This window comes from Oncorhynchus mykiss, chromosome 21 (assembly GCF_013265735.2).
Source record: "Oncorhynchus mykiss isolate Arlee chromosome 21, USDA_OmykA_1.1, whole genome shotgun sequence".
Taxonomy (NCBI): domain Eukaryota; kingdom Metazoa; phylum Chordata; class Actinopteri; order Salmoniformes; family Salmonidae; genus Oncorhynchus; species Oncorhynchus mykiss.
The window spans coordinates 56,606,455-56,621,959 of record NC_048585.1 but is presented as its reverse complement, the minus strand read 5'-3'; positions in this window follow the sequence as shown (position 1 = coordinate 56,621,959).

Here is a 15,505-nt window from a genome sequence, read left to right as displayed (position 1 = left end):
CTTGGCCTTGAGTGATACTATCAAACCAGATAGTCCATAGGTACAATTGTCCCGTGTTCACTAGTACAGTGCAATGCCTGTCAATAGTTTTCAACAAACATTGCTGTTCATAGTTGATGAAGACTACATTGCCAACGCTGTTCATAGTTGATGAAGACTACATTGCCAACGCTGTTCATAGTTGATGAAGACTACATTGTTGTATTTGCCATTATTTTGTTTTCATGCCATTGAGCAACTCGTGCACCTTTTCTGCTCGGCAGACAATACGTGTTACAGACGACATCCAGAAATACCTCCAGGAAGCCTAGACTACTTACAGTACCCAATCCCCCCCCCCCCACCCCCCAACCCCACCTCTTAGAAAATAGTTTAAACCTCTAAAGCTGTTGCTTTGAAGTTTACTCTGACTAGTTTTCTTCTTCCATGGATTACACGAGAGAAAGTTCAAAAGCAACTTCAAAACTACTGAGGATTGATAGATTCCTTTGTGGTTCCTCCCCTCCTCTCTGCCTCCACTGGATCCACCATCCTCGGCAGGCTGTTTCCAATAATTTGCGATGAGGCGGCCGAATTTTATGGAGGCACCATTCGACGCTGATCGATGAAGAAGGGGAGGAAGAAAAAGAGGAGCCTCTCGTTCCTCGTCGTTCTGTAAATTAGGCCTTCCATCAGCACTTTAGAGTTTTTTCTCAGATCTCGGACACATTTTAGGAGGAGAAATAACATACGCAATTTCCACACCCTCTCGGCACGCATTGAAGTTTCCACCTACTCACACTCACGGCTAGACGATACGAGAAAACAGCAATCTCCTTAGAAGTAATACACTAAAAAGAGGGGAAAGTGTTTCGGTGGTTTAGTAGTTAATTAAATGCAGGTCGTAGATGTATCTATCTACAGTATCTGTTTGGACAGCTGAAGTGAAGTCAGAGTGGGTTTCTGGGCTGTATAAGGCCCAGTGAAGTCAAAAAACTAGACCCCCTCCCTCCCCACTCCCTGTGTTTTATATACTGTACATTTGTACGCTGTGAGGTTGGAATAATACTGTGGAATTGTGAAAATTATGATAATTACTTTTTAGCGTTAGAGCTGTTAGAAAAGACCACCTGAAAGTTCTGCCTGTTTTGGTGGGATGGAGTTTTGGCCTACCTGGTGACATCACCAGGCGATAAATTAGTTTTAATAGACCAATAAGAAAGAGAGTTTCAAACCTCTCTGCCAATAACAGCTAGTTTTCAGTTTTCCCCTCCCCACTCAGACCACTCCCAGACACTCCTAGCAAAAGTTTTGCTTGAGAAATTGCTCTTCATGAGAAGCTAGTTTATTTTTGTCCATTTTCAAAATAAGGTACTTAAATTGTTACCCAGAATTGATTTGATATCGAGATTAAAAATGGCTACATTAGACCTTAATTTATTCTCAGTAGTCCTGGTTAATCTTTGCGCAGTGAGGTAAAAGCAATCAGGGTGCCACTGCCAAAAAACACATCTGTCCTCGAGAAAAAAAAAAACGAAGAGAAAGGTTAAGAAGTAAAATGAAAATATCCAGTGCTGTGCAAACACTTTTTCGAGGACGAGGTAGATGGGGTATTTTTTGCATCACTGTTTGTAATTTAGATGCTATGTCATATTGCATGGTTTTGGATTTGGATTGGCTAAGCAGAACAACGCAGGGGGTCATGACTTATTGAGGGCGTTGAACGAGCCCTGCGTTTAAGGGAAAATTCATCGCATTGTACTTTATTTAAGTTACTGCGTCAGGCTTGATGTTTGTTGCTGTAAACGAAGGACGGGTGAGACGCCTAAGGAATTGTGTTTATGAACTTTACTTTTATTTAAGAGAAAACAATTCTGAAGATTATTTCTCAGGAGACATCTCCAAATGCATACAAACCATTTGTTATTGAAAGAATTGGGCAATTAAAGCACAAAAATCCACTCTAATCGTTAGGTTTTTTTTTTCTGCATCGTTCCTATTTTTCTTCATTAGCCAGATTTCACTTTTGAAGTTTACGACTTATCCATACAAACTAATAATTGCAGTGTTTCCTACTGGGAATATCACACATTCTAATCTGTTCTAACCCTTTGACATGTAAATCTCATCTCGCTTAATTTCATTCTCTACTTTTCCCTGTGTGATGTTAATATATTCATATTTCATATTCATTTGAGTTATTGTCTTTACCCCCTCAGCGAATAACAACACAGACACAGACAGACGGACAGACGGACAGACAGACAGACAGACAGAGAGAGAGACAAAGAGAGAGAGAGAGAGAGAGAGAGAGAGAGAGAGAGAGAGACAAAGAGAGAGAGAGAGAGAGAGAGAGAGAGAGAGAGAGAGAGAGAGAGAGAGCGAGACAAAGAGACAAAGAGAGAGAGAGACAAAGAGAGAGAGAGAGAGAGATAGAGAGAGAGAGAGACAAAGAGAGAGAGAGAGAGAGAGAGCGAGACAAAGAGACAAAGAGAGAGAGAGACAAAGAGAGAGAGAGAGAGAGATAGAGAGAGAGAGAGACAAAGAGAGAGAGTGCTCACTGCCCACAAAATGAGGTGGAAACTGAGCTGCACTTCCTAACCTCCTGCCCAATGTATGACCATATTAGAGAGACACATTTCCCTCAGATTACACAGATCCACAAAGAATTTGAAAACAAATCCAAATTTGAAAAACTCCCATATCTACTGGGTGAGTAGATCCACAGTGGGTCCACAGTGTGCCATCACAGCAGCAAGATTTGTGACCTGTTGCCACGAGAAAAGGGCAACCAGTGAAGAACACACACCATTGTAAATACAACCCATATTTATGCTTATTTATTTTATCTTGTGTCCTTTAACCATTTGTACATTGTTAAAACACTGTATATATATATAATATGACATTTGTAATGTCTTTACTGTTTTGAAACCTCTGTATGTGTAATGTTTACTGTTAATTTTTGTTGTTTTTCACTTTATATATTCACTTTGTATGTTGTCTACCTCACTTGCTTTGGCAATGTTAACACATGTTTCCCATGCCAATAAAGCCCTTGAATTGAATTGAATTGAATTGAATTGAATTGAGAGAGAGAGAGAGAGAGAGAGAGAGAGAGAGAGAGAGAGAGAGAGAGATCTAAAGAGATGATATTGAGGCTATCCAGCACAGTAGTTGCAAACATAACAACAGCACCAGGAAAGAGCTGATGCTTTGGCGATGTGATGTCAGAGAATGAAATCGGTCAGTAGTGCATGGCTGTAGCTATGAAGCACACCGCAGATAACCTCTCATTATTACCCAAACACTCACACACACACACCGTTTCACAAGCACACACACACACACACACACACACACACACACACACACGCACACACACACACACACACACACGCACACACACACACACACACACACACACACACACACACACACACACACACACACACACACACACACATACATATAGTTTCACCCAGGTGAAAGTGAGGTCCCTGGTGTCCCTGTCTACCCGGCTGCCAGTAATGCCATCAGGGTATGGTACAGAGGACTGCTAGCATTTTGTAGTCCCCTGTTTTGTCGGCCACTCTCCCTGGATGAAGGGGATCGATCTGTCGCCAGGAAACTGTGCTCAATGGAGGTCACTGTGTGTGTGTGTGTGTGTGTGTGTGTGTGTGTGTGTGTGTGTGTGTGTGTGTGTGTGTGTGTGTGCATGAATTTCTGCATATCTGTGTGTATGTGTAGGAATGCGTTTCTGTGTGTGGGTGCCTGTGTGTGTGTGTGTGTGTGTGTGTGTGTGTGTGTGTGTGTGTGTGTGTGTGTGTGTGTGTGTGTGTGTGTGTGTGTGTGTGTGTGTGTGTGTGTGTGTGTGTGTGTATGTTTTTTGTGTGTGTTTATGTTCCCTTATACTGATCAGATTCTAAAATGGCAGCCCATGACTGAGACTAACCTCTAGAATAACCACTACACAAACTGATCAGATTAACCACTAGACTAAACACTAGAATAACCACTAGACAAACTGATCAGATTAACAAACTAGACAAACCACTGTAATTACCACTAGACTAACAGACCAGACTACCCACTAGACTAACAACTAGAATAACAGACCAGACTAACCACTAGAATAACCACTAGACAAACAGACCAGACTAACCACTAGACTAACCACTAGAATAACAGACCAGACTAACCACTAAAATAACCACTAGACAAACAGACCAGACTAACCACTAGACTAACAACTAGAATAACAGACCAGACTAACCACTAGAATAACCACTAGACAAACAGACCAGACTAACCACTAGACTAACCACTAGAATAACAGACCAGACTAACCACTAGAATAACCACTAGACAAACAGACCAGACTAACCACTAGAATAACAGACCAGACTAACAACTAGAATAACCACTAGACAAACAGACCAGACTAACCACTAGACTATTCACTAGAATAACAGACCAGACTAACCACTAGACTAACCACTAGACTAACAGACCAGACTAACCACTAGACTAACAGACCAGACTAACCACTAGACTAACAGACCAGACTAACCACTAGACTAACAGACCAGACTAAGCACTAGATGAACAGACCAGACTAACAAGCCCGACTAACCACTAGCATAACCACTAGACTAACAGACCAGACTAACCACCAGAATAACCACTAGACTAACAGACCAGACTACCCACTAGAATAACAGACCAAACTAACCACTAGACTAAACACTAGAATAACCACTAGACAAACTGATCAGATTAACAAACCAGACAAACCACTAGAATTACCACTAGACTAACAGACCAGACTAACCACTAGAATAACCACTAGACTAACAGACCAGACTAACCACTAGAATAACCACTAGACTAACCACTAGACTAAAAGACCAGACTAACCACTAGACTAACCACTAGACTAACAGATCAGACTAACCACTAGACTAACCACTAGAATAACATACCATACTACCCACTAGACAAACAGACCAGACTAACCACTAGACTAACAGATCAGACTAACAAACCAGAATAACCACTAGACTAACAGACCAGACTAACCACTAGACTAACAGACCAGACTAACCACTAGACTAACAGACCAGACTAACCACTAGACTAACCACTAGACAAACAGACCAGACTAACCACTAGACTAACAGATCAGACTAACAAACCAGAATAACCACTAGAATAACAGACCAGACTAACCACTAGAATAACAGACCAGGCTACCCACTAGACAAACAGACCAGACTAACCACTAGACTAACAGATCAGACTAACCACTAGACTAACCACAAGAATAACAGACCAGGCTACCCACTAGACAAACAGACCAGACTAACCACTAGACTAACAGATCAGACTAACAAACCAGAATAACCACTAGAATAACAGACCAGACTAACCACTAGAATAACAGACCAGACTAACCACTTGAATAACCACTAGACTAACAGACCAGACTAACCACTAGACTAACAGACCAGACTAACCACTAGATTAACAGACCAGACTAACCACTAGAATAACCACTAGACTAACAGACCAGACTAACCACTAGAATAACAGACCAGACTAACCACTAGACTAACAGACCAGACTAACCACTAGACTAACCACTAGACTAACCACTATGAACCAACAGAACAGACCAGACTAACCATTAGAATAACAGACCAGACTAACCACTAGAATAACAGACCAGACTAACCACTAAGAACCAACAGAACAGACCAGACTAACCACTATGAACCAAAATAACAGACCAGACTAACCACTAAGAACCAACAGAACAGACCAGACTAACCACTATGAACCAACAGAACAGACCAGACTAACCACTATGAACCAACAGAACAGACCAGACTAACCACTATGAACCAACAGAACAGACCAGACTAACCACTACGAACCAACAGAACAGACCAGACTAACCACTAGAATAACAGACCAGACTAACCACTAGAATAACAGACCAGACTAACCACTATGAACCAAAATAACAGACCAGACTAACCACTATGAACCAAAATAACAGACCAGACTAACCACTATGAACCAAAATAACAGACCAGACTAACCACTATGAACCAACAGAACAGACCAGACTAACCACTATGAACCAACAGAACAGACCAGACTCCAACCACTATGAACCAACTAGACTGTACAGGATATTTCCCACTGTATTGCATTGTTCCGCTTGAGGACCTCTGGGCCAGGATCATTAGCTGGGATTCCGACATACACACACACACACACACACACACACACACACACACACACACACACGAACACACACACGAACACACACAAACACACACACACAGAGTGATTCTGTGGGTGCCATCTGGTTCAGGGGGGGGATTAATTTTGGGGTGAGACACACCAAATCCTGAACCGATGGCTGCTAATCTTCAGATCCATCATTTCACCCCTCAGCCACTGCTTAATTAAGACGATACAACTCTATCTATTGCGGGTGGTGACAGACTTGTACTGCACTTGACTGTGACTCTGTGTGTGTATTATAAGGATTTACCATCAAGCTGTTATGATTATGAGTATGAGAGAACAGAAAAGTTCAAACCAGTAATACAAAACCATGATTATTATAGTGCAAGAGGCATTACTGTGTCCTGCATTCTCTTTTGTTGTCGCGTTTAATTCAAATAACACAGCAGACTGTGTAGACAGCACATCTACAAGACCAGACAAACTACACCACAGCTTTCAATAACAGTCCAATTGGTCTGTTAGTGTTGACGCCTGGGTTTCTGTCTGCGTCTCTGCGTCATTGTAACAAGGTCTTTAGACCCTGCAAAACAGCACTGTCTTCTACGTTAACAACTGTTAGAGGAATTAAATTCCTATGTGTTTAATACCCAATTAAATTAATACACTCAGCCCATTTCTAAGGATTTGTAAGAAACGTATTTGCATAAAATGGGCGGAGACCAGTCTCAAAATCGAGCACTAGCGTTTATTCTCCAGAGTACTGAACATGATACATTTTACAACAGGTTATAAACTGAAAATGACGTCATTAGGTTTCAAACTGTCCCGTCTCTCCTCCACTCCGGTACGATGGCAGTATAGTTCTCAAGCCTTCCTACATCGTCCATCACCAATTTAGATCATTTATGACCAGGCCAAGGTCCTCCTGTGTAGATAAGCATTCTAGCCAGTCTGACGATAAGTTCATTTGTTTCTACCAAGGAACAGACAGTCATTGTTCTAATTCTTGATTATATTTACACACATTATATTCAGCACTAGGATTAAAAGAAAATGCATACATCTATACAGTAACATAATAGTATTCTGATTAGTCAGTCCTGATTGAAATGTATACAAAAAAATCCCTTAACAACAACATCGTAAATGTTGGTGAGGTCTAACGTGCATGGAACACACCGACACCGTCACTACATTTCGGTGCACCAGAGTTACATTCATTTCCAGTGAAACGCTGAGGTTGCCGTGCAGCATTGCACTGCAGAGGCAGTTGCAGTGCGTTCTGTGTGGAGCGTACGTTGGATTTATCAAACACACGCGTCAAACTGTACGCGTGGACGGCTTGACAGAAAGGGTAACAGAAGGTGAACGTTGAACTTTCGCGCAAAAGAGTAATGACGGTGTCGGTGTGTTCGAAAGCGTAAGAGATAATCATTTTGATAGGTCTAAATGGGCTCTCTTCCTGTTGATCGGGTGAAGGTTTTGACCACAGAGAGCATAAATCCAATATCCTTATCAGGTGTTCGGATCACCATTTTAGACACTATACGATTTATATGGAGGATCAATGACAAAGAAAAGTACATTTGAATTTTTTTTTTAATAAAACTGATGAACTGCTGTGTGAAGTATCTGCAAATAATCACTAGAACAACTAATGCCTCTTTATGTAATGATACACTGGATATATACTGTCCACTGTATAATAACATAGCAGGGGGTATATAATAACATGGTAGGGGGTATATAATAACATAGCAGGGGGTATATAATGACATAGCATGGGGTATATCATAACATAGCAGGGGGTATATAATAACATGGTAGGGGGTATATAATAACATAGCATGGGGTATATAATAACATAGCATGGGGTATATCATAACATAGCAGGGGGTATATAATAACATGGTAGGGGGTATATAATAACATAGCATGGGGTATATAATAACATAGCAGGGGGTATATAATAACATAGCATGGGGTATATAATAACATAGCAGGGGGTATATAATAACATAGCATGGGGTATATAACAACATAGCAGGGGGTATATAATAACATAGCATGGGGTATATAATAACATAGCAGGGGGTATATAATAACATAGCAGGGGGTATATAATAACATAGCATGGGGTATATAATAACATAGCAGGGGGTATATAATAACATAGCAGGGGGTATATAATAACATAGCATGGGGTATATAATAACATAGCAGGGGGTATATAATAACATAGCATGGGGTATATAATAACATGGCAGGGGGTATATAATAACATGGTAGGGGGTATATAATAACATGGTAGGGGTTATATAATAACATAGCAGGGGGTATATAATAACATGGTAGGGGGTATATAATAACATAGCAGGAGGTATATAATAACATAGCATGGGGTATATAATAACATAGCAGGGGGTATATAATAACATAGCATGGGGTATATAATAACATGGCAGGGGGTATATAATAACATGGTATGGGGTATATAATAACATGGTAGGGGGTATATAATAACATGGCAGGGGGTATATAATTACATAGCAGGGGTATATAATAACATAGCAGGCTGTATATAATAACATGGCAGGGGGTATATAATAACATGGCAGGGGGTATATAATAACATGGTAGGGGGTATATAATAACAAGGTAGGGGTTATATAATAACATAGCAGGGGGTATATAATAACATACCATGGGGTATATAATAACATAGCAGGGTGTATATAATAACATGGCAGGGGGTATATAATAACATGGTATGGGGTATATAATAACATGGTAGGGGGTATATAATAACATGGCAGGGGGTATATAATTACATATCAGGGGTATATAATAACATAGCAGGGGGTATATGATAACATGGCAGGGGGTATATAATAACATGGCAGGGGGTATATAATAACATGGTATGGGGTATATAATAACATGGTAGGAGGTATATAATAACATGGCAGGGGGTATATAATTACATATCAGGGGTATATAATAACATAGCAGGGGGTATATAATAACATAGCAGGGGGTATATAATAACATGGTAGGGGGTATATAATAACATAGCAGGGGGTATATAATAACATAGCAGGGGGTATATAATTACATTTCAGGGGTATATAATAACATAGCAGGGGGTATATAATAACATGGTTGGGGGTATATAATAACATAGCAGGGGGTATATAACAATATAGCAGGGGGTATATAATAACATGGTAGGGGTATATAATAACATGGTAGGGGGTATATAATTACATAGCAGGGGGAAAATAATTACATAGCAGGGGTATATAATTACATAGCAGGGGGAAAATAATAACATGGCAGGGGGTATATAAAAACATGGTAGGGGGTATATAATAACATAGCAGCGGGTATATAATAATATAGCAGGGGGTATGTAATAACATGGCAGGGGGTATATAATAACATGGTAGGGGTATATAATAACATGGTAGGGGGTATATAATAACATGGCAGAGGGTATATAATTACATATCAGGGGTATATAATAACATAGCAGGGGGTATATGATAACATAGCAGGGGGTATATAATTACATATCAGGGGTATATAATAACATAGCAGGGGGTATATAATAACATGGCAGGGGGTATATTATAACATAGCAGGGGGTATATAATTACATATCAGGGGTATATAATAACATAGTAGGGGGTATATAATGACATAGCAGGGGGTATATAATAACATAGCAGGGGGTATATAATAACATAGCAGGGGTATATTATTACATAGCAGGGGGTATATAATAACATAGCAGGGGGTATATAATAACATTGCAGGGGGTATATAATGACATAGCAGGGGGTATATAATCACATAGCAGGGGGTATATAATGACATAGCAGGGGGTATATAATCACATAGCAGGGGGTATATAATAACATGGCAGGGGTATATAATAACATGGTAGGGGGTATATAATAACATGGTAGGGGTTATATAATAACATAGCAGGTGGTATATAATCACATAGCAGGGGGTATATAATAACATGGCAGGGGTATATAATAACATAGCAGGGGGTATATAATAACATGGTAGGGGTATATCATAACATAGCAGGGGGTATATAATAACATGGTAGGGGGTATATAATAACATAGCAGGGGGTATATAATCACATAGCAGGGGGTATATGATCACATGGCATGGGGTATATCATAACACAGCAGGGGGTATATAATAACATGGTAGGGGGTATATAATAACATAGCAGGGGGAAAATAATAACATGGCAGGGGGTATATAAAAACATGGTAGGGGGTATATAATAACATAGCAGCGGGTATATAATAATATAGCAGGGGGTATATAATAACATGGCAGGGGGTATATAATAACATGGTAGGGGTATATAATAACATGGTAGGGGGTATATAATAACATGGCAGGGGGTATATAATTACATATCAGGGGTATATAATAACATAGCAGGGGGTATATAATAACATAGCAGGGGTATATTATTACATAGCAGGGGGTATATAATAACATAGCAGGGGGTATATAATAACATTGCAGGGGGTATATAATGACATAGCAGGGGGTATATAATCACATAGCAGGGGGTATATAATGACATAGCAGGGGGTATATAATCACATAGCAGGGGGTATATAATAACATGGCAGGGGTATATAATAACATGGTAGGGGGTATATAATAACATGGTAGGGGTTATATAATAACATAGCAGGTGGTATATAATCACATAGCAGGGGGTATATAATAACATGGCAGGGGTATATAATAACATAGCAGGGGGTATATAATAACATGGTAGGGGTATATCATAACATAGCAGGGGGTATATAATAACATGGTAGGGGGTATATAATAACATAGCAGGGGGTATATAATCACATAGCAGGGGGTATATGATCACATGGCATGGGGTATATCATAACACAGCAGGGGGTATATAATAACATGGTAGGGGGTATATAATAACATAGCAGGGGGTATATAATCACATAGCAGGGGGTATATAATCACATGGCATGGGGTATATAATAACATGGTAGGGGGTATTTAAAAGATGTTAAACCAGGGCAGCAGCAGGGGAGGACACCAAACCAACGATGCTTCATCCGAAGCTGATCATTTAAAGTCGTATTGATCCATCCACCAACCGACTCAAAGCAGCCCACCTCCCCTTAATGACCAATTTCCTACTTCCTGTAGGATTCCTTTATCTTTCTCCATGCCAAGGGGTGTGATCATTCAGGGCGTAAAGAGAGGAGAGAAGATTCTGGAAGGAAATACAGACAGACAGACAGACAGACAGACATACAGACAGGCAGACAGACAGACAGACAGACAGGCAGACAGACAGACAGACAGACAGACAGATAGTGTGGCATGGGATGAATCTAAGTGTTAAATTAAAATCTCCATATCAACATATCTAAGCCAATGTCGATGAAAATGTGACTACATGACACTCATGATCCGTCTGGCAGTTACCGAGGAACCACTCGGATTAAAACGACACTACTGTGTCTATAAGGTGACAGCTAGACTTGGATCCATTTGGACTGAATACATTTTGTAGGTGCAGCAGTGTTTATATAATGAAGAATTTAAAATCGCTCTAACGTGCACTTTTGCGTTCATTAAGACTTGATGTGCTGACTTATTGTAACATTTCTGATAATAAAATAAATTTAAAAAATCAGCCCAATCTCAGAGTTCTAATACCGGACCAAAGCACTTGGGTTGAGCAGCAACAGTGCTAGTTGCTAGATAACACTAGTCGGATAATTTATCCTTTTGTGAATAGGGGGCAGTATTTTCATTTTTGGAAAAACAACGTTCCCGTAGTAAACGGGATATTTTGTTGGGACAGGATGCTAGAATATGCATATACAGTTTAGGATAGAAAACACTCTAAAGTTTCCAAAACTGTAAAAATATTGTCTGTGAGTATAACAGAACTGATGTTGCAGGCGAAACCTGGTGAGAAATCCAATCCGGAAGTGCCTCATGTTTTGAAAGCGCTGCATTCCAATGCGTCCCTATTGAGCAGTGAATGGGCTATCAACCAGATTACTTTTTCTCCGTATTCACCAAGGTGTTTACAGCATTGTGACATAGTTTTACACATTTCTGTTGAAGAATACGCCGTAAGCTGCTACATTGCGCAACTGGTCAGCTGATGGCTCCCAGAGTGATTCTCGCGTAAAATACAGAGGTAGCCATTATTCCAATCGGTCCTACTGAAAAACCAATTGTCCCGGTGGATATATTATCGAATAGATATTTGAAAAACACCTTGAGGATTGATTATAAACAACGTTTGCCATGTTTCTGTCGATTTTTCGGCGTTTTCGTGACTGCAATTTCCGGGCGATTTCTCAGCCAAACATGAAGAACAAACAAGCTATTTCACCTACAAAAATAATATTTTTTTGAAAAAAGGAACATTGGCTATCTAACTGGGAGTCTCGTGAGTGAAAACATCCGAAGCTCATCAAAGGTAAACGGTTAAATTAGACTCCTTTTCTGATTTCCGTGACCAAGTTACCTGCTGCTAGCTGGACAAAATGCTATGCTAGGCTATCGATAAACTTACACAAATGCTTGTCTAGCTTTGGCTGTAAAGCATATTTTGAAAATCTGAGATGACAGGGTGATTAACAAAAGGCTGTGTCTCAATATATTTCACTTGTGATTTTCATGAATATGAATATTTATTTATTTATTTATTTATTATTTATTTATTATTATTTATTTATGTCCGTTGCGTTATGCTAATTAGTGTCAGTCGATGATTACGCTCCCTCATGCGGGATGGGGAGTCAATAGAGGATAACAGGCAATTTACAATCAAAGCAAGCTAGCTATATTTGGCTATGGAAGATTTTTCACATGCCTGAAGTAATCTGTGTAAACTGTTGGCCTTGACACCTGCATGAAATAAGCACAAAGAAGGTAGAGAACGTTCTTGGCTGCTACGCACAACTCAATGTTGACAGAATACGGTGCATTCTGAAAGTATTCAGAAACCTTGACTTTTTCCACATTTTGTTACGATACAGGCTTACTCTAAAATTGATTACATTTTTTTCGCTCATCAATCTACACACAATTTCCCATAATGACAAAGCGAAAACAGGTTTTTAGAAATGTTTGCAAATCTATTAAAAACAAAAAACAGAAAAACATTAGTTACATAGTTACATAGTTACATAGTTACATAGTTACATAGTTACATCGTTACATAGTTAGGTATTCAGACCCTTTGACATGAGACTTGAAATGGAGCTCAGGTGCATCCTGTTTCTATTGATCATCCTTGAGCTGTTTCCACAACTTGATTGGAGTCCACCTGTGGTTAATTCAATTGATTGGATATGATTTGGAAAGGCACACACACCTGTCTATATAAGGTCCCACAGTTGAAAGTGCATGTCAGAACTAAAACCAAGCCATGAGGTCGAAGAAATTGTCTGTACAGCTCTGAGACAGGATTGTGTCGAGGCCCAAATCTGGGGAAGGGTACCGAAAAATTGTCTGTAGCATTGAAGGTCCCCAAGAACACAGTGGCCTCCATCATTCTTCAATGGAAGAAGTTTGGAACCACCAAGACTCTTTATAGAGCTGGCCACCTGGCCAAAATGAGCAATCGGGAGAGAAGGGTCTTGGTCAGGGAGGTGACCAAGAACCTGATGTTCACTCTGACAGAGCTTCAGAGTTCCTCTGTGGAGATGAGAGAACCTCGCAGAAGGACAACCATCTCTGCAGCACTCCACCAATCAGGCCTTTAAGGTAGAGTGGCCAGACGGAAGCCACACCTCAGTTATAGGCACATGAAAGCATTCTTGGAGTTCGCCAAAAGGAACATGAAGACTATCAGACCATGAGAAATAAGATTCTCTGGCCTGATGAAACCAAGATTGAACTCTTTGGCCTGAACGCCAAACGTCACGTCAGGAGGAAACCCGTCTGTAGTAAATGTGATATTGCAAAAATGTCAAAAAAGCTGCTTTGGCTTCGTCATTATGGGGTATTGTGATGTCATTATGGGGTATTGTGATGTCATTATGAAGTATTGTGATGCCATTATGGGGTATTGTGATGTCATTATGGGGTATTGTGTGTAGATTGATGAGGAAAAAAATATATAATCCATTTTAGAAAAAGGCTGGAAGGTAACAAAATGTGGAAAAAGTCAAAGGGTCTGAATACTCTCCCATATTCTGTTTAAGCCTGGGAACCAGCCCTACTGTACTTCTTACTGTAGAAATGATTGTTGAAAACAAGTCTAGGTTGGAACTGTTGCTGTTAAAATACAGGTAATACCTGTATTCTGAACTCGAATAAACTGATTGATCACATCACACACACACACACACACACACACACACACACACACACACACACACACACACACACACACACACACACACACACACACACACACACACACACACACACACACACACACACACACACACACACACAGTCCTAATGAGAGGTGTGTGACTGAGCATGTCTATCCTTGGCTCAGTTTTTGACAGTGAAACCCTGAGGTCATTCTCAGCATTGAGTCTGTTTCTATACAGAGTTGAGAACCCTGACTCATATAGGTATGTGGTGCAAAACTGGATCAGAACATCTACTGCTTTGTCAGCCAGGCAGGAAACCGCTTCCTGCTGTAAACAACCCAGAACTGTGTGAGTGTGTTTGCCTCAAAAAGCATCTTGTTTCAATCAGTTTATTCCAGTTTAGAATATAATTATTATTTGTATTATCTGCAGCAACAGTTCCAACCTAGACTTGTTTCCAACAATAATTTCTACAGTAAGATGTACAACATGCCTGAAAATGTTTCATCTTCATACTGTTACTTAGGGTTTCACTATCAGTAGCTATCTAGCTAGCTTGTTTTGGCTAAAGTTAGCTAGCTAGCTGTTAGCTGTGTACAAAGGGGATTGCTTGTTTGAAAGAGAAACACATTGAGTGCAATGAGAGATGGTACTCCCTTGTTTCTGCTGATCATCACCTGTTATAAAATGACAACAATGCCTTGCTAGTTGACTTACTTTTCCACTGTCAAAGCCCTGTTTCCTGAATACCTGTTTCCTGAAGCCCTGTTTCCTTCAAGAAAACTGCTGGGGGAAAAAAATCGGGGAAACCGCAAACCACACGGGAATCTCCTACCCACTTGTGCAGCTGCCAAACTGAGCAGTTTTTTCTATTTTTTTTATACATATATTTG